Source organism: Myotis nattereri, assembly GCF_964212035.1.
Source record: "Myotis nattereri genome assembly, chromosome: 1".
Lineage (NCBI taxonomy): Eukaryota > Metazoa > Chordata > Mammalia > Chiroptera > Vespertilionidae > Myotis > Myotis nattereri.
Window position 1 is genome coordinate 208,173,452 of NC_138075.1, and position 23,772 is coordinate 208,197,223.

The window sequence follows — 23,772 nt, forward strand, 5'->3', positions numbered from 1 at the left end:
AAGTCAGAATATGGAAGCAAAAACGGGGGAGAGAGTCAATAGACAAAAGTTAGAGTTTGCAGAGAGGTGAAAAGAATGACAAAGGAGCAAGGGAGTTGAAGCATTAGTAAATATATCATCAGTCATGTGGTTGGAAGTAAGAGAAAGGAACCATGAACTTAAGTAAATAATGAATAGCTCGGAGCTCAAAGAAAAGGTTAGAGAATCGGGCTTAACAAACAGACGGGAGCCAAGGGAGATCAGGCAGCCGCCACAGGAATGAATGACCGGGACACCCTGCTGAGTGGCCGCCACTGTCGCCAAGGGGCCCCACTACTGCCGCGACTCCCTCCCACCACCCCTAACCCCGCCTTGTCTGGGTTTTTCGGCCCTGAATGCTACACACTAAGTTATCTATTTGTCCCTACAGGTCAAGTGTTGGGGCCTCAGGCAGGAGCATCCAATCGGCCAGGGGTGGGCAAACTTTTTGACTCGAGGGCCACAATGGGTTCTTAAACTGGACTCAGAAGAAGGAGCTGCGGCCGTGTTTCCCGACGTTGCCATGTTAACACTGCTGCTGGTGAAGGAGCGGAGGGGAGAGCAAGAGAACCCTCCGCTCTTTCGGCTCCGCGGGCCGGATAGAACAGCCGAACGGGCCGGATCCGGCCCGCGGGCCGTAGTTTGCTCACGGTTGGTAACCCTTGGTCGTGTGTCCAATCTCAACTTCTGGGAAGAAGGGAGAAGTACTTGGCCCTTCAGCTCCCGTGCTGGGCATGAGTCTCTACCTCCCAGCAGACTCACCAGGGGGAGTACCCACATTTAGGAAGAGGGCTTAGATACCGAACAGGAAAACAGACAACAGAGAAACCCTCTTATTCACTAAATCAGAGAGTGGTTGAGTGCTGGGCCATTGTTGGTTCTGGGATTATGGGAAAGATGGTAGTTGAAAAATTGGGAGTAAAGGAGGGCTACTGAAATGGGAGGTTTGATGCATTTTTAAATGTTCAGAATAAGAGTGCTGGAAAGAAAGAAACTTGTACTTAATATTCCTGCTGATAATGACTCCAATTTTCCGCATGACTTTGAGACAGGATATGACAGGGACAGCAAGGACCCAAAACCCCCAGTGTTACTAGCTCTCTGCTTCAGTGACTAGGTATGCCCATTGCTGTGTTTGTATAGACATAAGCTAAATGATTTTAGGGCACCTGCTTGCTGTTGGTTTAAAGGGTGGCTTTGGAAGGGGTGAGGTATGATTGCTGACCACTTGCCTGGTTGCTCTGAGCTCCTTTCTCCATCCCCTCCCTCTCTGCTCAGTATTGCAAGGAACTGGCTTCTGATAGTTCAGCTAAAGGGAGGCACTGAAGGAAGATTTGTGGCAAGGAGTAGGAGAGAAGCCAGAGCATTTCTCTCTTTGTGCATATCTCTCTCTCTCTCTCTCTCTCTCTCTCTCTCTCTCTCTCTCTCTCTCTCTCGGCAGCTATGCCTCCACCTCCATCCATCAGACCCTCTCTCCTTCCAGGCACTCTCCCACTGGAAACTCCAGCTTTGGAGTTTTGATAATACATCTCATACTATTGTTCTTCTCCTCCTGGAGGTGGTAGTGGCTTCCAATACCTCTGCTCTCTGGGTAGCCTCACTGTTCCCTATTTGGCTTCTCAAGTTCTTTTACAAATTCCTTGTATCAAATTCTCATTGCCGCAAAGTCCTAAAGTATTTTCTGTTCTCCTGACAAGAAGTCATCAGATTCAGAAAGAGCTTCCTGTTACCTGGGGGGTTATAGTCGGAAGCCGTGTGTGCCTAGCCATCCATCAGATCCTTTCTCTGTCCTCTCAGGCTCTCAGCTAGATGCCACTTCCCAGCCATACTAGGGGTTGCTGGCAAATGGAATACAGACAGGATGTGTGGCTGGCATTTCCCATCCTGATCCATAAAAATCTCCCTTCTCCCTCTCCCTCTTCCTGCTGACTGGACCTCAACATTCAGGGCAACTCCGTAAGCCGAGATGGAAAGGGACAGAGCCCCCGCTGGTCTGGGCCCCGACCCTCTGCATGGAGCAGACCCTTTGCACACAGCCCCCTGCCAGTTGGATTTGAGATAAATGGGAGAGGACCCAGGGATAAACTTCTCTGATGGATAATCAATGAGATTTGGGAGTTTGTTATAACATTTAATGCAACCTTAACTAATGTGTAACCTGAGAAATTTTTTGTGAGGGACCATAGTGGTTATGAATGGAGGTGGGTGGGCTTGGAATCCCCATTCTGCCACTCACTAGCTGTCTGACTTTGAGTGAGTCGCTAACTCTCTCTAAGCCTCAGTGTCCTCTGCTGTAAAATGGGAATAATTATAGCACAATCCCATAGTGATGCGTAAAAATTACTGCACACAATATCTATATGTGTAATTCCTTAGTAATTATTGTATGATACTGAACTACATTATTCATAATTAGTAAGAATTCAATAACTGGTAACCATTTTGTTATTAGTAAGCTAGAAAGCAGATTAGATCCTAAAATTAGCTTCTCTTGTGTGTCTCTCACATAGTGTTAGGGCACCTCACTGTAAGTTAAATACCACTTTTAGATAATGGAACTTCAGTATATAGTCGATCACATGGTCATTGAACTTTCTTCCTGGTGTTGTCATTAGATTTTCCCACCGCAGTTATTGGAAAATAACGTGGCTAATTCCAGGTTCCTAGGGAAACGCTAATGTGCGATTGGAAGGGTAAATGGAACAGGACTTTGTAAACCACAGCCTCACCTGACCTCCCAGTGAGGACTGGTGTCTCCTTCCTGTGAGCCCTCACTGCACCTCTGACACTGCATGGCATTTCCTGTTGCCCAGCTTGCCTCTCTGAATCCGCATACCAGAAGTAAATGAAAGAAAGTTTAACGATGGGCTGACATTTAAGGTGGAGGAGAACCAAGAGGGGGTCATGAAGCACCCCCAGGCGACAGCAGTGGAAGTCAATATCGGTCCTGGGCTTGAAGAAGCGATGGGCAGGGGTGTGGCTGGGAGCTGGTGCACCGGTGGCTCTGGGAGAGGGCTGCTCCCTGGGAGTTGTGGCTGGGGTGGGGGTGGGGGTGGGGGGCATGTAGCCCCTGTCAAACCTCAGCAGGGCGGGGAGGGAGCCGGGCAATGAAAACATCACCTTCTCTCCTCTGTCCCTCATCTCCTCATGTGCCTCCCATGGACTGAGCCCAATCTGAAGCAGAGGACAAGGGGCACTGGGCAGGCTGGAGCAAGGTGGAGTGTGGATCTAGTGTTATATCATAAATCAGCAAGCTAGACAAGACACCTTAACAAACCAGTTAATTAGGAGTCGTTCATTGCGTGCGGGTTCAGAGCTCTTTATGAAATCTGTCAAATTCTGAATCCCCCCATAGAGGAAGTTCTCTCTATTTATACCTTTTTGGTCTCTTTGCAGCTTTCATAAAGAGCTCTGTGTAAGCTATTGTTACAGTTTGCAACCTTGAATACATAATGAACCAACACTTGGCATAAGAATATGGGAATTATTATCAGTATCAGTCTATTACGTTAGATGGCTAGCTTGCAAGGTCAGACAGTTAAGTTTAACTTTTTCTATTATTCAAACTAAAAAACAAAGTCATTTTACAGAATAAGAGACTGTCTAAAAGTGACAGAGTTTACAGAACAAGATACTACCTAACAATAGCAGAGAATTTCAAACAGCAGTTTTTATACAAGATGGAGGTCACTATGCTTCACTAGAGAAGGAAAGGCGAGTATCCAGTACCCTGCCTTTTGGGACTGTGAGCTTCTTACAAGTCTCTGTCTTACGCCTTTACATCCTCGGTGCTCAGCAAAGGACACAATGGAATGTAGTTGAACAAATGAAGATGGAGAACAAAGATACCTGCATTTAAATCTGAAGAAAAATGTATAATGTTCCCATGTCCTGCATTTGCCCTGGAAACGATGAAGCCCCTCCTGGAAACGAGGCCTCTAACTGCATCGGCTCATTCTGTGCCTCAGAGCCCCTGGCCTTCTGGTCCCTGAGATCCACCCTTCATCACGCACTGGCCATTGCTCTTCTCCCCTGAGGCCGCTCCTCGCCTGTGGCCCTTGTGTCCTCCTGCAGAGGCCAGCCTTCCCGGCTGTAGAGCAGTTTCCGAAGCCCTTCACAAAGGCAGCCCTTCACTACCAGTGCCCCATCGCCCGTCCCTCCTCATCTTAGGTTTCCTTGACCCTTTCCCTTGCTCTTGTGCTGCATTTGATATTCTTCCTTTGACTGCAATTGCTCAGGTTTTGTCAGTCAATGGATTAAAAAAAACCTGGTAGTGGTAACAGCAAAAAGAGAAGGTATATCAGAGAAGCAAAACTCATTTCAGCACCTCTCACCTCCGGGGAGGATGGTAGCTCTGACCGGTGCAGGACGGATGTTCGGGACAGTCTGCTGGTCTTCTTTCCTTGGTGGAGTCCTGCTCCATGTGAAGTTTTCTTCATTTGGGGTTCAGAAAAATATTTGCGAGGTGAAGAGTGTAATGGATCTGCACGACTCCAGAGTGGCAGTGAAAAGCATAGGCATTTATTGGCAAAGGAGAAGCTTTCGTAGGCAGTCGTACATACACTGCATGAATAGTAGACACAGTGTTATTATGAAACTTCACACAAATGAGATTTTCATATATTTGAAATAGATGTGTTTTGGACAAGTCCTTTGTCTGAGGACCATATCTGAAAGAAAAGTAGACAATCGGTATGTGGAAAATGGGTTTCCAGTTATTTTTCTGGGTGGCTTAGTTGCTCTGTTTCCTCTGAAGACCATGAGAAGGAAAATACTAGAAACAGAAATTTGGTCGGAAGGATATCACCTCTTACCTCCAGGTATGTGCAACCTTAGCTTTCATATGAATAGATTTTTTAAGGATTAAATTTTAACAACCATCACTAATCATTAAGCCCATTCACATTTTCTACATTGAACATGTCACTGAAGGTCACCGGTCAAGTTTCCTTTTGGTCATGACTGAGTCATGTGAACTTTGGTCAAGCTTAGCCGTTACTTACTGTAGGACAGATTTCCTCAGGGAGGCAAGACGCTCTTTCTTCAGCTCCTGACAGCCAACTTAGGAGTCTGAGGTCATAACATAGAACGTCCATATTGTCTTAAACATACATTCATGACCTATAGTTTATTTATGAATTTACTGGGTTTTGGATGGCTTTTTGTTCAAGCCTTATGCCGGTACTCCAGGGATTTAATGAAAATGAGATGTGGCCTGGCTGTTGTGGCTCAGTGGTTGAGCATTGACCTATGAACCAGGAGGTCACAGTTCGATTCCTAGTCAGGGCACATGCCTGGGTTGCGGGCTCGATCCCCAGTAGGGGGTGTTCAGGAGGCTGCAGATCAATGATTCTCTCTCATCATTGATGTTTCTATGTCTCTCTCCCTCTCCCTTCCTCTCTGAAAGCAATACAAATATATTTTTAAAAAAGTGAGGCATGAACCTTACCCCAAAATAGCTTCTCAAGTTGGAGAGAAACGAATGCTTGATAATGATCCAGACCAAAACGTCAGAGTCATCCCAAAAATGTTTTCGATTAAACATTATTTGTGTGGAGAGAGCTGACTGAAGACAATTAGAGACGCTCCTAAAAAGGAAAAGGAAATGAGATTGGGTAGAATTTGAAATAACAAGGGTCAGTGAAGGAACTGAGGTGAGTGAGGATTCCAGAGACGTGTTACTGACCCTTTGAACTTGATTTCTCTGTGGGGCATGGAATTGGTAAAATGGAAGCCCCCAGGAAATAGTTTAATGCAGCAGCATCATGTGGGCCCTCTAACTATTGTGGCCAAACAATTGTGTGCCCTAATTAATTGTGTGAGATCTTTCCCAGGTGAATGCTCAGATTGTAATGGAGGAAAAGGAAAACAAACAAACCACACTACATAAATGATTCTGCTTTAGAAAGGATGTTAAGGAATTGTTATGTTTCAAGACTAAACAAACAAAAAGTAATAGAAAAAAAAGTAGGCAAGAAAATCAGTATTGGCAAGTGATTCTAAGTACCCATTTACTGTTACTAAATTATAAATATACTAGAGGCCCAATACATGAAATTTGTGCAAGAGTAGTCCTTCCTTCCCCTGGCTGCTGGCACTGGCTTCACTCTGGCACCCAGGACCCAGGCTTCCCTCGCAGCCCCAGCTTTGTCAGGAAGGTCGTCTGGAAGGACATCCTAATTAGCATATTATGCTTTTATTATTATAGATATTTATTATATTCAGAGGATGGATACAAAGGATGTATCCAGAGGCACTGACAACAGATGATAAAGCAAATAAATGAAAAATACATCAATTAAGCATGACTAAGGAGACTTAAAGCATGTACTCTCTCTCTCTCTTAATTTTTACTGGTCCTTGAGGTTTATTGGGGTTGCTCATCCACAGCTCTATTGCCATTTGGGGCAGGATAATCCTTTGATGTTTGGGGCTGTCTGTACATTGCAGAATGCTTGGCAGCATCCCTGTCCTCCTACCAGAGCATCCTTCCCCTCCCCCAGCAGTGAAGCCAAAGATGTCTGCAGATATTGCCAAAGGTCCCCTGGGGGAGGGGGAGTCACTCCTGTTGAGAACCACTGCTTTAGACAATGAAGGTTTTGGTGGTTTTTTAAAGTTCTGAGTACGTGTAACAAAGGATTACATATGTAACCGTAGATGTGGGGTTAGCACAGACATTTTAAAACATTTGTGCAAGGAAGTACCTCATTTATTCCTCCTAGCAGTCTCATTTATTCCTAGCAGTCTCAAGCATTTTTGATAGAAAACCACAAAATAATATTTCTGAAAAGGTCACCAGATGTCTGAGGTCTCCAAGCCAAGCCTTGGATCTTCTTGGCAGCTGACCCCCGCTGGCTGAGGGCAGGAACTTTCTGAGGTCAGTCTGGTGCAGACTCTCATGTTGTTGCCTGGTGAGCATTCAGTGGCTGATCAACCGGGCAGGACCTCAGGTGAAGCTGGTTGAGACAGATGACCTTTCCCCAGGGCTAACAATGTCATCTCAAAGTGGATGTGCAGATATGGGGAGCATGTCAGTTGACTGAGTCCCACGGATGGACCTTTTCTGTCTGGAGAGAGCAAGCCCAATGGCTCAGCCTTTGCCGGGCAGTGCTCTGTGGTCACATGGAGTCCACGCTGTGATCGATGCCCATCGCCATGCAGAATTATCTGGTCGATACTGGCAATGCCATCCTCTTCTCAATCTTTAGGGCTGTAAGCACTGCTATCCTTTTAAGAGGATATTTTTATATGAATATCTGGCACCACAATTCCTTTTGGGGAGAGCGCTGACTTTATTGGAAAAAAAAACTATTTGGTGAATACTTGGAATGAGAGATGTCACTGTTACATTTATGTGAAAAAAAGTCATCCTGATTACAAATGCTTAATGTGAGATAAAGGGATAATTCCTTTGGGGAAGATGCCGAAGTGAAGGAAAGAAAGGGAAGAGAAATAGAATGAGGGATAAGCAAGATGGCAAAAGGTTATGTAATTTTCACCTTCGCTGGGCCCCCCAAAATATCACAGCAAAGTCTTCTTTATCTATTAGGGACACAGTAGGTGGCAAGCAATAGAATACCAGACTCCTAGTGGCTTTGATAGATGGGATTTCATTTAAAATCCGAGTTACATAGCTGTTGGCATGAATTTAACTGCTCAATGATGCCATCAGGGACCCAGACACTTTCTATATTTCCACTTTATTCTGTTGGCTTTCGTGTTCATGCCTGCCACATTATGGTCTCCGGTTGGTGCTGTGGGCTCATACTTAAGTCCAAATTCAAGACAGGAAGCCTGGCTGGTGTTTCTCAGTGGTTGAACATCAACCTATGAACCAGGAGGTCAAGGTTTGATTCCTGGTCAGGACACATACCCGGGGTTGTGGGGTCGGTCCCCAGAGGGGGTGTGCAGGAGGTGGCCGGTCAGTGATTCTCTCTCATCATTGATGTTTCTATCTCTCTCTCCCTCTCCTTTCCTCTCTGAAATCAATAAAAATACATTAAAAATAAAAGACAGTAAGAAGAGGGAAAAGCTACCAACGATGGCCATGTTCTTTTAACAAAGTAAAATCCTTCCCAGAAACACTCCCAGCAAGTTTCTAATTATATCACGTGGCCTCCCTGAACTCCAGAAGGAAATAATTAGCTTTTATATCCTCTTTAATAGAGGCAGGTAAGGGAGGGAGCACGGTGCCACGTCAGCTGGCATCCGTGATTCGCTATATCACCTGAACTCGTAAGTGTTGACTGACTGTGTGAGTTAGTTTGGGAAATGAAAGAGGGTGATGAGTTTCATGTTGGGAACTGATCTGGCCTGAGTGCAAGCAGTCCATGGGAAAGTCAGAGGTCAGAGAGCAGGGGAGGCCAGGACACTGCAGCCTCCAGAATGAGCAGAAATTGAGGCCAGACTTGGGCCTCCCCAGGCTGTGGATATGAGGGGCGGGGCCATCGCAACAATTTGATCTCATGGTTGATATCTGGGTGATGTTCACCTTTAGCTAGTCATCAATTCCTACTAATCATTCTTCTCTGTGGTCTTCAAATTTGCCACTTTTACACATCCCCTTGTCTTTCACTCCACTGCTACCACCTTCCGTGCCTTTCCTGAAATGTCCGGCATCACCTGTCTCACTGCCTTCAGCTTTTTTCTTCTAGACCCGCCTCCTACAGCCTGCTGGTGTCTAGCTGTTGCTCCTTACCTAACAAGCTGCAAAATTGCTTTTAGGGAGAAATAGCATAAAGAATAAATGGCTAGAAAACAGAATGTCTTGGATGCTGATAGGAAATTAACAACGGAAGTGCTCATCCTAACCCTGGGGTTGAGATGTCCCCTCTTTTGCCCCAGAAAGCTCACTCGTCAAACACAGAAGTCCTTCGGCCTCAGGTCCGGATAGCAATGCAGAGGGCCTCTGATTCTCAGGTACAAAGAAGGCCCACACCAATAATTCGTAGTGACAATTATTTGTAGAATTCGAAGAGATATGTTACCTTTGTCCTTAACAAGCAACAGAAATCTATTAAAGCAAACTTTGAGCAATAACCATAAATAGAAAACGTGTTTCAGAATGTTTGATTATCTTGGGAAAATGCTAAAAATATCTGGCTAAACGGAAGACATGGGCTCCAAAAGAGCATGTTTGACCTGAGTTTATTTTACACACACTCACACACACACACTCACACACACACACACATACTCACACACACTCACACACACACACTCACACACACACACTCACACACACACACACATACTCACACACACTCACACACACATACTCACACACACACTCACACACACACACATACTCACACATACATACTCACACACACACACTCACACACACACTCACACACACACTCACACACACACACACATACACACACACTCACACACACATTGCATCATTTGGGTACCTTAGGCACCCAGTTTAAAATTTAACCTCCAGTCAATTGTTTCATTCTCATGTTTAACCTACACAGTAAGCCAATCTATTAATATGTATCAAGGTCAGAGTAGATTCTGCCAGCAGGCAGGACGACTTTAGAAAGCCCCACCCTCCTCGCCGGGGTTATTTTAAGATATTGCTTTTGTTTCTTCTACTGTAGCCAAGCGGCTCTCGCACTGCTCAGAGGCACAAGAAGCACGTCAGGGGCTGGGGACAGAAAGCCACGCCGCCTGCACCTTGGGCGTGATTTGAGCTCAACTCAGGGAGAGTTTACAAGTCATTTCACCTCACTCGCTAACTTGAGAATGAAAGCTTGAATCACTTGCTACTTCACCACATTTACATTTTATTTGTTTATTTATTTATTTACTTATTTATTACAGCCCTAGTGGCCCCATATTTACATTTTTAAAAAGGTTCAAATGGATGTGATGCATATGAGAAAGTTGATAGTATTTATTTTTTTATAATGGGATTGTGAAAAAACTTTTACTTTATTCTCATCTACCGTTTCTACAATGAAGCCATGGTCCTTTTCTAATCAGGAAAAGTTACTTAAAAATAATCAAATGGTGAAAGTTCATCAACAACGTTCATTTCACATTTCCCCCCAAGAGTCTCGGCAGTCTGAAGGTAGAAGTTGATACAAAAGCTGCCAGGGGAATTCTGGACGGACCCCGCCCTGCGTCAGCTCCAGACGCCACAGACCTGCCACCTTTCACTTCCCATGGTTAATTCCACTAGGGTGACAGGATTGGGGATAAGTCAATGCAGCCATATTCAGGGACAAACCGATCAACCCTCTACCCAACATGCATTACAGCAGTGCGAGATTATAAACTCCCACACCACCTTTGTTCCTTGGATGATCTGTTCTGCGATTCCTTTATTGTGTACAGTCCTGGTATTTGCTGACCACGTGGTATGGTTGCTGTCTCAGGGTAAGAATTCCAAATTTTCCCATGTTTAGTAATGGATTCTTAAGAGAAGTACTTTGTACAATAGGAGAATATGGTTTAGATTTCTCATGCTGAGAATTTCACAGGACAAACTAGTAATGCTGTCTTTTAAAAAATATGTAGAAACTCAACCAGCTCAGCCACTCCATGCTGTTCAGCTAGTATGCAAACGTGTTTTGCGTTCCCTGATTTTTTCAGAGCCCGTTTCCGGGCCTTTCAGGTGCAGAGCGGGGATGCCCTTGCCCTGTGCTTGCGAAGCCCTTTCATCTTGGTGCAGAGGCTCAGAAACTGCAGGTCATATTTTTAAAAGGATAAAGAAATATATTCAGGGCATCCTCCCAAACACACCTTCGTTGGGCTAAGTTTTACTTGAGGCTGAGAAGTCTGATTGTCCAGCAGGAAATAATGAAGATCAATGAGCCACCTAGGGCCACTCTCTCCCCAGGAAGTTGCTGGGTTCTCAGCCCAGCCCCTTTCTGCTCCTGACCTGTGGCTCAGTTTAGGCAGCTTTGAACATCCAGAGGCAGCCACCAAAGGACCTAGGCAGGAAGTTTGCAGATTCCATGGAGAAAGGGGACAGAGTAAAAAGCAGGTCATTTATTTTTGTATCCCATTCTCCCCAGGAGCAATTTTGTGGGGAGGAGCAAAAGCTCATCACCTGAAGATCCATCTAGATGCGAAAGCGGGGAGGGATTGAGGTTACTACTGTTCTCTTCCAGAGGAAAATAGAAGCAAACTGGACGATTGAGGTATGGAAGGGATGGTAGACACTTTGAAGAGACCACAAGGCATAGAGTTGGTTTTAGTGTCTGCATATGTGAGCTTCAGTGCAAGTTTTTGCTTTCTTTTCGTCCACCTGATGAGTTATCTGCCCGTCGGAAGTGAAATCACATTTGCAGAGTGCAAAACTTTACTCTGAGCTACAGCTTGCTGCCCCATTTTCATAAAAGAGTCCACCAAGGACAAAGCCGTTGTCCGGGAATCGAACTATTGACCTCCAGGTGCATGGGTTGATGCTCAAGGAGACCCAGTAGATGATGTAGATAACATACTTCAGGAGGTTACAAATGAAGGTCACGAAAGACCACACGTTCTGCCATGGTGTGAAACAACCCTCCTCCCATACCTGAATCCCCTAACCAGGTTTCTATGAGGCTGCCATCCCTCATTAAGCTTCCAGGAAATATACTTCAAGAAAAGGTGGAACAGAAGGTCTTCTCAGGGCAGCCTTTCCTTTTCTGGCAATGGTCATTGTTTAGTTTATTCTTTTATTTTTTTTAATTATGTTTTTTAAACTTATATTTTAGACAGGAAGGGAGAGGGGGAGAGAGAAACATTGATGAGAGAGAGAAACATTGATCAGCTGCCTCCCATACACTCTCCATCAAGAATTGAGCCCACGCCGGAACCGGTTTGGCTCAGTGGATAGAGCGTCGGCCTGCGGACTGAAGGGTCCCAGGTTCGATTCCGGTCAAGGGCATGTACCTGGGTTGCGGGCACATCCCCAGTAGGAGATGTGCAGGAGGCAGCTGATCGATGTTTCTCTCCCATCGATGTTTCTAACTATCTCTCTCCCTTCCTCTCTGTAAAAAATCAATAAAATATATTTAAAAAAAAAAAAAAGAATTGAGCCCACAACCTGGGCATGTTCATAGACTGGGAATCGAACCAGCAACCCTTCAGTGCATGGGGCAATGCTAAACCAACTGAGCCACACCAGCTAGGGCTAGTTCATTCTTCAGAATCATTGTATTCATTCAGGTTCATGGACCTTTACATATCTTTTAATGTAAGACAAATTTTTGTTGTTCTTGTTCTCTCTTTTTTTTCTTTTTCTTTTAATCTTTATTGTTGAAAGTATTATATAGGTCCTCCTCCCCCTCCCCCCATTAACCCTTCCTAGACAAGACACATTTTAAATGTAATTCAGTCATAATGTTCTTTATAAGCATTGTGTTGCACTATAATTCTCGCTTTTTGCCACTCAGGCTAGAGAGTGATTTAAAATTGCTAGTGTGAGCCTGTTCTTGCCTGTTTTGGCAGAGCCCATCAATACTGCTATCTACAGGCAGGATGGCAACCCAGATTGTTGAAACCCTGTTGAATGGGTCAGTGAACCTTCGTCCTGGGCTGAGGCACTTCTGAAGGACACAACTGCTGGAAGCAATCAATTACAGTCCAGCCAACCAATCTATGCACATTTACCACTGAGCCCAGCACGGTGCTTGTCATTATGGGAGTAAAGAGGTGCTGGCATGCTGTGTGTATATACTCAGGGGAAGGAGGGGGAGGAATTAATATTTAATAAGTGCTCACCATTTTCTGGGCCTGGTGCCAACCATTATAGACCTACACAAAGGTACAGGGCATGGCTGCTGCCCTCAGGAGCATGCAAGTGAACAGGAGAGTAAAATGCATACATACACACATATACACTCGGCACCTGATATTCTTACATCCTATTGGAGCAGAGAAAGCTCATTAAATCCTCACAACTTGATGAGACGGGTGCTGTTATCCCCATTGTACAGCTATGGAAAGTGAGGAAGAGAATAAGGCTGATAAGCCATAGCGCTGGTATCCTATGTGTTCACCTGACTCTATTTCCGTTTCCTCCAGGGCATAGAGGCAGACTACATTCCCAGACTCGCCCTTGTGTGCTGTGTATGGTAACTATCCTCCCACACAACCCATTCGTAGGTTTCTCCTTTCCTGGGAAGTTGAAAATGCCTTAGGGGTTGGTGGAGACACAAGGTTGAAGGAGCCTGGGTCCTGAGTCATTGTTTGGAAGAGAGCCACCCAGGAGGGCTGCCTGACCAGGAACATCCACATTGGATTGTTTCATGAGTGAAAATCAACTTTTTGCGTCATGCACTAACATGCTGGGGCTGCTTGTTACAGCAGTTAGCCTCCCCTGACTGGTATGGGTGGAGTTCACACCGTCGATGGCCACAGAGCTCATCCTAATTGTGCTTCCTAATTGATGCTTAGATGAGTATCAGTAATCTATTTATTATCGTTACTTTTGTTACCTTTAAAAATGTATTTTTTATTTGTTTCAGAGAGGAAGGGGGAAAGAGAGAGAAATAGAAACATCAATGATGAGAGAGCATCATTGGTCAGCTGCTTCCTGTATGCTCCCTACTGGGGATCGAGCGCACAGCCCCGAGCATGTGTCCTGACCGGGAATTGAACTATTGACCTCCAGGTGCATGGGTTGATGCTCAAAAACTGAGCCACACTGGCCAGGCTACTTTTGTTAGTTTTCTTTATTGTTTTAAACCAAAAGCATAATACATATCCTATGACTACTAGAACACAAAAGATATAAGAAGGTATTTGTTATATTGGGGGGTATTGAACAGTGTTCTTTTTCTTTTTACTACATACATCATTGAAGTTTTAGGACATGTCTACATAGATCTACTTGTAACAGAAAAGTAATTTGAAATTTCTCTTATTAAAAAAATTTCTCTTAGTTAAATGCCTTGAAATTAGTAAGCTCAAAATCTAAGTAAGGGATTTCCCCTTACTAATCTAATATAATTAACTTATGTAAACGCTAGAGGCCCGATACACAAAATTCGTGCAAGGAGCTTGGCCCGCTCAGGCCCAGCTTTATCCGGAATGTTGTCCAGATGGTTGTCCTGCTGTTTGGCCTAATTAGCATATTAGCTCTTTATTATATAGGATTGTCCTAGACCAGTGGTTGGCAAACCATGGCTCGAGAGCCACATGTGGCTCTTTGGCCCCTTGAGTGTGGCACTTCCACAAAATACCACGTGTGGGCGCGCACGAACAGTGGGTTTGAAACTTCGTGGCCCATGCACAGAAGTCAGTTTTCAGCCTGGGCGAGTCTATTTTGAAGAAGTGGCGTTAGAAGAAGTAGGGGTACGTTTGCTGAAGTTGATCCCTCAGATTGAGGATGTTCTTAGCAAAGGCCAGCTTAGGAGTACCCTAATTAAGTTAATAACAATGTACCTACCTATATAGTGTAAGTTTAAAAAATTTGGCTCTCAAAAGAAATTTCAATCGTTGTACTGTTGATATTTGGCTCTGTTGACTAATGAGTTTGCCGACCACTGTCCTAGACTAAAGCCCAGGTATATTGAGAGGCTACATAGTAAGAACCAGGAGATGAAGTTGCTGCTTATCAGTTGGCTGCTATGCTTTCAAGTTCACCTTTCTTCCTTGTGAACAGGGGTGTTGGTACTTAGAATCTGTTTCCAGGAAACCACTGTGTGATGTCAGTGACCTTACTGTATGACATTTTGTATTGTACATGGAACTCAAAAGAAGTCAGTACAACAATTCAAGTTTATTTAATAAAATGACTTGATATTTAATACACAAGCATACTTTGGAAACTTAAAATACCATTTTTATTATTTCATGGACTTTATTGAGTGATTGAAATTTAGATAGGCTAACTCAGACAAAGAATATCTCTACTTCTGCAGGAATGAGTTGTTGAAAAAAAGATGAGGTAGGAAAAAGAACATAAACAGTGAATAGAACAGAAAAGCAATGTTTGAGTTATGGTAATTTAGATATGAAAGAAGGGTGATTGCATGCAAGAAATAAACATGAGGGAAATCAAGGGATACGTGACCTGGAAAAAAAATTAATACAGATGGACACATTTATAAATTATAGACTTAAGAAAGAAAAGGGAGAATAAAATAATAAGTTCACTCAAATGAAAGAGAGAAGAAATACTTTTTTAAAAAAATATATATTTTATTGACTTTTTACAGAGAGGAATAGAGAGTTAGAAACATCAATGAGAGAGAAACATCAATCAGCTGCCTCCTGCACACTCCCTACTGGGGATGTGCCCACAACCAAGGTACATGCCCTTGACCGGAATTGAACCTGGAACCCTTGAGTCCGCAGGCTGACGCTCTATCCACTGAGCCAAACCGGTTAGGGCGAGAAGAAATACTTTTGACTGGAGAATATTAATAAGAAAATAAGAAATACAAAGTGTACTAAATGTTTAAGAAAAAGCCTGGACGGTGTAGCTCAGTGGTTGAGCATCAACCCAGGAACCAGGAGGTCACAGTTCAATTCCTGGTCAGGGCACATGCCCAGGTTGTGGGCTCAATCCCCAGTAGGGGGCTTGCAGGAGGCAGCCAATCAATGATTCTCTCTCAGCACTGATGTTTCTATCCCTCTCTCTTTCTCCCTTCCTCTCTCTAAAATCAATTATAATAATAATAAACATGAAAAAAAAGAAAAAGAAGGAAATTCTGTCACTTGTGACAAAGTGGATGAACCTGGAGAACATTATCCTAAATGAAATAAACCAGACACAGAAAGACAAATACTGCATGGCCTCACTTACTGGGAGGGGCGGGGTGCGGTAAGGGAGGAGGTCAAATCAAACTCATAGAAACAGAGAGTGAGAAGTGGTTGACTGGGGCTGAGATGGAGGAACATAGGGAGAGGCTGGTAAAGGGATACAAACTTTCAGTTATAAGATGAATACGTTCTGAGGATCTAATGTTCAACATGATGAGTATAGTGGTAACAATTTATTGTATAATTAACATTTCCTAATAGCGTAGAACTTATATGTTCTCACCAAGAAAACAAAATGGTAAATATGCGAGGTGATGGACGTGTTAGTTAATTCAATGGATGGAATCTTTTCACAATATATACATATATCAAACGATTTTGTTGTACACTTTAAATATGTTGACAAATAAATAGTACAATTCTATTTGTCAATTATACCGCAATAAAGCTGGGAGGGAAAAGAGGCCCTGGCTGGGTAACTCCGTTGGTTAGAGCATTGTCCCGCTGGGCCAAGGTTGTAGTTTGCATCTCGGGTCAGGCACATACAAAAAGCAACTATTGAATGCACAAATAAGCAAAACAACAAATACCTCTCTCTCTCTCTCTCTCTCTCTCTCTCTCTCTCTCTCTCTCTCTCCAAAAATCAATTAAAAAAAATGAAAGAAGGAAAAAACTTTCAAATCCAGTAACCCTAACTTCAAATTGCAGTTCCACTTTCAGCAGGCTGTGACCTTGGACTAATTAATTAGTTTACCGCTCTGAGCTCAAGTGTTCCTGCCCGTTAAGTACAAACAAGACCTCATAAGATGCCTGCAAGGCTGTATTTCTCAAGCTTTTCCAGGCTATGGTCCTGCGGCAGAGTCAGCCACTCTTCCCCCAAATCAGTTCTTTCTCCTTTCCTGTAATTAAATGCCAGCTGGATATGTGACTGCCCAGTCACTCTATTTTCCTGCCTGAAGGCAGGTAAGTATGGTCATGTGACTAAGTCCTCACCAATAGAATATGAGTGAACACCAAAATGGGCCACTCTGGGCTTCGGGCTAAGAGCTCCCCCCCGCCCCTCCCCGGCACCCTGCCCCATAGTGTGCCCCCTCTATGCCTCTACTCTGGCTAGAACCAGTGGAGGCCCAGCCTTGACCACATGGGTGAGACCAAGGCCGCAGGACCTGGAATGAGTATATGGAACAAAGCTTCTAACAGCCTTGAATCCTCACCTCACACTATTCCATGCGAAAACAATCCACTTCTATCCTCTTTACTCCCCTGGTTAATTGTTGCTCTTTTTTTGTTACAACATCCTAGTCCTACCCTAGTGAATATAGCTCCATTCAGACAAACATGGAAGTCTCTCTCCTCCCCCTCATAGATTCCCTCTAACTCTGGTGGAAAACCACTGCAGGTTCTGGATGTTTCCACTCGCCAGGAAAATGAAGTCAGGTTTTACTCTAGTTGAAGTTCCAGAACAATTGGGTATTTTTACCAAATGTGAAATGACATTATTCAATTTTTTCCATATAACTTCCCCCTGGGGAAAACAATCTGATACCTTCCTAATACTTTAAAATATAATGTATTAGTAGGAAATTTGAGTCATGATCAGGCCAACACATCAGGAGTCTACAGCCATTGAAAAGAGAGTTCATTACTCACAGTTCCCAAGAGGAGAGGGCATGCCATGCCAGGGGGCGGGGCCACCAAGGTCAGTCAGCAGGTGGACGGGGTGGCGGAACTGTGAGCAGAGTCTTTACTGTGGTTTCTGCAGGAACAAATAAGTGGGGAGGAGTTAGCCGCCTTAGGAATGAGCTAGTTTGAGGGATTTCAGGGGCTCTGGGGAGTAGGGGCTGCCTGTTGTTGTCTGGTACCTGGGTTTGGGATCGTTAGGCCACGTGGATAGTGGTCCAGAGGATGAGAGAAGGAGATGGTTGAGGTTGAAGAATGAGTAGGATTTTAGTCAAGAGAGATAAAGGCAGAGGGACATGGCTCCAGAAATTAGGCTCCAGGAGACCGAGTCTGGCTTGTCCGTCACTGTTGCCACCAGCACCCAGCCCAGTCCCTGGTACACGGTGGGCCGTCTGTAAATATTGGTGAAATGAAAATGAATTCTGCATCTGGAAGGGGGGGTAGATGCATGATTGGGGAACTCTAATAAGACCAATTTGCATAATGAAGAAATGTGTTTGGAAAGGTAGGCCAGAGCCTTTATGTTCATTTGAGTCCTCCAAGAAGCAGATGCCAAGACTGAATTAAATGTGCAAGGATTTTATCGAGGGAAAAACCTGAGATAAATTGGAGAGGGATCCGGGAAAGGTAGGAGAGTCATCACACCATGGGTAAAGGAGAGAGAAAAGCAGAAAAGCGGGGTTGGGACAAGTACCCTAGAATGCCATGCAGTCTAGAAAAGCCAGCAGGGAACTCTTGGGTCACAGTCGGCTGTCAGATGTTTGGGAAATTGGCCAAATGTCAAAACCAGGACTAGAACCCAAATTGCCTTTATTCTCAGGTCAGCACTCTTCCCTTTGTTTTATTTTATTTTTTAGATGAGCCAGTGGCTTTCCCAGAATTGAAGGATAATTTTTGTTCAACCTAATCTGAGAACAGAGCATAAAACTTCCTGGAAAATCATGTAAAAAGATAACCTGTTTGCCGTCACTGACTAGGAACAGGTCCAGGCTGGTACCTAGAAACCACCTGAAGGATGCCAGAGCCAAATCCCTGCCTTGTATTTGCAGCTGCCCTTCAGCAAGGAGAAGCCACTGGGTAAGGTCATTAACCAGATGAGCAACCTCCCTGAGTTCAGTTTCCTCTTGGATAAAATGAGAAATTTGGACTCGATGTATGCAAAAGCCCACCCAACCCTGTGTGTGAGGATTCAGGCCCAGATAGGTGTGAGCATCGTGGCTTCAGTAATGGAGGACAAGGAAAACGACTACTTCTGTGGGTGAGGGTGGGGTGGTGCCAGGGTGGCTTCTTTTAGAGTTGTACTAAAGGTGTGATGAAAGCATTTGTTCAAATACGGGTTCTGTGCCCAGCTCCGTGTTAGGCTGTGGGTATAAAATGAGAAGTAAGACATGGTGCCCTGGCCAATGTGGCTCAGTTGGTTGAACATTGTCCCATGCACTCAAAGTTTGCTGGTTCAATTCCTGGTCAGGCCACATGCCCAAGGTTGGATCCCCAGTAGGTGGCATGCAAGAGGCAGCCAAGCGAGGCTTAGCTCTCACATCGATGTGTCTCTCTCCCCTTCTCCCTTCCTCTCACTCTAAAAAAAAAATTAATAAAAATATTTTTTAAAAGATATGGTACCAACCTTGAGGAATTTATGGTTTAGTTAGAAGATTTGTGAAGCAGTAGGGTGGGGTGGGGAAAGGAAGATGGCTTCGGGGTGTCCTGTGGAACCTTGCGTAAACCACATAACCTCTGACTTGGTTTCTTCAAATGAAATACCTACTTCTCAGGGTTGTTGGGAAAATTAGAAATAGCATTGATAAGCTGATCCAAAGAGCGTCTGGAACAAAAGTGGGACTCACAGGATGGCTGTCTGTCATCACTAATATGACCGGGTGTACGATTATGAGTGGAATTGTCGCCAGGCTGTCCCTCCACACCCCACCCCACCCCACCCCACCCCTGTCCTGCTCTCGACGAGGAGACTGCTTTCTTGGGCTCCTCGCCAGTGGCTTCGGGTGTGAAACCCTCTCTGAGGTGAAGCAAAAGATGGTGATGCAGGAATAAAAGCAGCTGATGGGAGGAGGTGAAAGCCTCGGAGGAGAGGCTAAGTAGATCTAATAAGGGGGAATTCAGCGAGAGAGGAGATAAGAAGGGAAGGAAACATGACTGGAGGCTGGGGAGGAGGGGGAATAGGAGGGTGGTGATGAGTGAGAGGCTCCGGAGCTGTGGGGTAAGAACTGGGGAGAAGGGACGAGGGGATATACAAATGTAACTGGATATTTTGAACTGGACCCTCCCCCTCCTTTATTTTTGAGAAATAAGTTAAAGAATAAAGATTTCCTTTTTGGATGTTTTTGGCTGCCTGCGCGTCTGTAATCATGACCTCATAGCCAGATTGAACCACAAGGGTTTGGCATGCTTAAGGCTCACATTACATCCACACATAACTGGGGTGCGTTGTGGTGACAGTGGTATTTACAAAGTGGTATGGGGCTCAAGGAAGGAGCGATACTTTCTCATGAACGGGTCAGGGAGAATGAGGCAGTTGATCTGCTTGAGAGCTGGCTTTGGCTTTTACTGAATGAACGATCATGGTAAAATCACTTAAAGTCTTTAAGCCTCGACCTCCTCATCTGTAAATGAAGAATAATTTCTAAAATACCCTCCTTAAAGGCTTCCCATAAGGATAAAATGAGATATTGAATGTACACTATACAGAAGCAGCTGAGAGTTTCAGTTGAGAGTGTGGGTTATGAGGTTAGACATATGTGGGTTGAATCTTGGCTCAGTAGGTCCATGGACAAGCAATAGGATATTTGTGGGAACCAATGGCCAATGCACGCAGATAAAATAAAGGACACAGATGAACAAACAGGGAGGAGGCACATAGAGTGAGGTCTGGAAGGATTCTGACCACAAGAGCTTCTGTCCCTGTGGAGTTGGGGTGCCCCACCCTCCCAGCACATAGATGTGGTTACCAACTCAGAAGCTCCCCGAATCCCATAGATTTTTATGGAGGTTCCATCCGACAGGCATGGTTGGTTTATTAACCCAGTCTCCAGCCTCTCTCCCCTCCCTGGAGGTTAGTGGGTGGAACTGAAAATTCTAAGCTTTTAATCTTGGCTTGGTCTTTTTGACGACCATCCTGAAGCTATTGAGTCCACCAAGAGTCACCTCATTACACAAAAGAAAGGAAATTTAAAGAGATTTAAGAGCTCTGTGTAAGACATTCCCATCACATCCATCGCTCAAAAAATCACAAAGAATTTAGGAGCTCTGTGTCAAGAACCAGGGTCAAGCCCAGCCGGTGTGGTTCAGTAGTTGAGCGTTGACCTATGAACCAGGGAGGTTACAGTTCAATTCCTGATCGGGCACATGCCCGGGTTGCAGGTTTGATCCCCAGTAGGGGGAGTGGAGGAGGCAGCCGGTCAATGATTCTCTCTCATCATTGATGTTTCTATCTCTTTCTCCCTCTCCCTTGTTCCCTCTGAAATCAATTATATATAGAGTCAAAACCCTAATATTAGAACAAAAGATGCTTCTAGTACCCCCACCACTCCGGTGCTAGGAACTCCATGTCAGGAACCAGGGACAGAGGCTAAATACATATTTCTTATTAGGTCACAGGTGGGCACAGTGGGATCCAGAGAGCGGGGCCGTTTACCGAGTCCATGGGGTAGGAGGTGACTGAACTGTGGCTCCAGCCTGTGTCTCCCGACTCCACACCTGCCTGTGGCGTAGAAACCAGCACACTTCATTGTCGGTAGATTAACATTTTAATTTCTTGCTACTTATTTTCAAAAGTAAAACAGTCAGAACATTTTCTCCCTTCCTCCCTCCCTTCTTTCTTTCTTTCTTTCCTTCCTTCCTTCCTTCCTTCCTTTCTTTCTTTCTTTCTTTCTTTCTTTCTTTCTTTCTTTCTTTCTTTCTTTCTTCCTTTCTAATACAACACAATCCTTCTGCGGTGGAGCTTTGAACTTTGATGAGGTCCCTGATTTTGCTCTGAGCGCCCACAAGCATTCACAAGGAGCTGCCCTGTTCCTGCCGCATCCAGCTTGTCAGGCAACACCAAGTTCTGCTTTTCCCACCCAGAGGGGCTGGCGGGTGGTCTGCCCACAGCGCTGAGCTCCTGCCTATTGTAGTTCATTTCTGCTTTACAATGACAGGCGGTGCACAGGTGGCTGCCAGGCTGTCCCTCACCTACAGGACAATAGAAAAAAAGTGTCCTCTCTGGACAGATGCAACCTTGGCCATCAGAAGTCTCTTTGAGCCAATTAGACAAAGGTACCCTTCCTTTGCATAGTCATGGTCCATGCCAGGGTAGAACAGTGCTTGCATTTTAATCCCCACCTGCCCCCTGGGCCTTGGCACCATGGCAGGATGGGTGAGCTCATAGCATCTGGGTTTGGACCATAGGTCCACCACCTATTGCTGTGTGACCTTAGGAAACTGACTTACCGTCTCTGTAACTTGGGTTCATTACCTACAAATTGGAAAAAATAACTATCCCCATTTCAAATGTTCTCATGAAGATGCAATAATTTAACACACATACAAGTTAGAACGGTTCCTAGACATAGTATGAGTGTGAGTTAGTGTTGTTAGTACTAGAGCTGCACACCCAGTTACTGGGAAGAAACAGGGTCCTCAGTTCTCTCTCTCTCCTTCTAATCCCAGGCCCTGGGGCCTCTTTTCACCCCCACCCCTTCCCTCTGCCATTCTAGAAATATCTTCTCTGACGCTCCACCCTCACTGATGCCCTGATGACACCAGAGAATCCATCTAGGCACCACGTTTGCCTGCGTGCGTGCTTCACACATATTTGATGAAGACCTTAATCTGTTTTGCTGAGTGTATTTGTTAAGATAAAAGCTAAGCTGTTGAAACAAAGAAACCTAACACTGTGTGGTTTGAAGAAGATAGAAGTTTACACTTGAGAATTACCACCAGTCACTGTTTTGGAAGAGATGAGTGGAATCTCCGCTCTCAGACTATCTTCCCGCTGCGGTAGCCTGCGCCTTCTCTTGTTAAGTAGTCAGGAGTTAGGCACTTTCTCATGCACAGGAAATGGGTGATATTTAGACATAGTCTGGGCTCTAAGGAATCTAGAACCTGCAAACAGTTCTCATTGGTATATCTCACCGGCTGCGGCTTCACGTTCCTGCCTCATCTTAATGGCATATTCTTCCTAGAAACCCACCACTTCGATATTTTTCTTGCAATGGTTCAATCAAAGTGCTTACACACACACACACACACACACACACACACACACACACACATAAGATTATCTTTATACCGAGGCCTGCCTTGGTAGCTCTCTGCAACAGTTTTCTTTTCTGTGTGTTAGAGTTGACAAGAAATGCTCATGCGTTAGGAGGTGGCAGTGAAGAGAATGTCAATAATTGTGATTGTTGATTGTTATTAGCTGTAAATGGAGCTGGCAAATGAGCTCATTATCTATAAAAAGTAGCACACATGTTGATGGCGCACACAAAAAGCGTCATGTGCACACAGAGAAAGCATAGACTTCACATTTGTAGAGTCTTTATTGTGCCATCTCTTCTTTCATTTTTCACACAGAAATCTCTGACAATGAGCATTTCTCCCTGGGGTGGGTAGTTGGTGATGCTGTTGTGTTCTTTCCCCAGAGCACCTGGGGGTCAGAGCGCCTGCCCTGGTGCCTCAGCGGCTCACCGGCAGCTGCATGATGCCGAGGTGGGCCCGTCTCCCGCTCTGCAACAGACACTCCCGTCCAGACACCCTGTGACTCGTGTGACCTTCTTCTGCTGGAGCTGTCTGAGACACACTGTTCCAGAAAGAAATAAAGCAGAATAATACAGAATGCTGCCTTATTCTAGACGTATGACGAAATACATGTATTCTTTTTAAAAATTTATTTATTTATTATTATTATTTTTTAGATATTTCTTCATTGATTTCAGAGAGGAAGGGAGAGGGAGACAGAGATAGAAACATCAATGATGAGAGAGAATCATTGATCGGCTGCCTCCTGCATGCCCTCCACTGGGGATCGAGCCCACAACCCAGGCATGTACCCTTGGCTGGAATCAAACCTTGGACCCTTCAGTCCGCAGACTGACACTCTATCCACTGAGCCAAACCGGCTAGGGCTATGTGTACTCTTTTGCACTTCACTCATGCATGCATTCATTTATTCAGTAAATGTTGATTGTCTACTTACTGTCTTACTTGGTGTATTTACCAGGATAAAGGGTAAGCAGCTATAGCAAAGACAGAAAATGCAATGGCTTAAGAAAGAAGCTCTTGCTCGTCATGGTCATAGTCAGGTGGCCAGGTTGACAGATGGTCCCCCAGACTCTGTCCCCGCCATGTGTGTGGTTTTGTATGTAAATA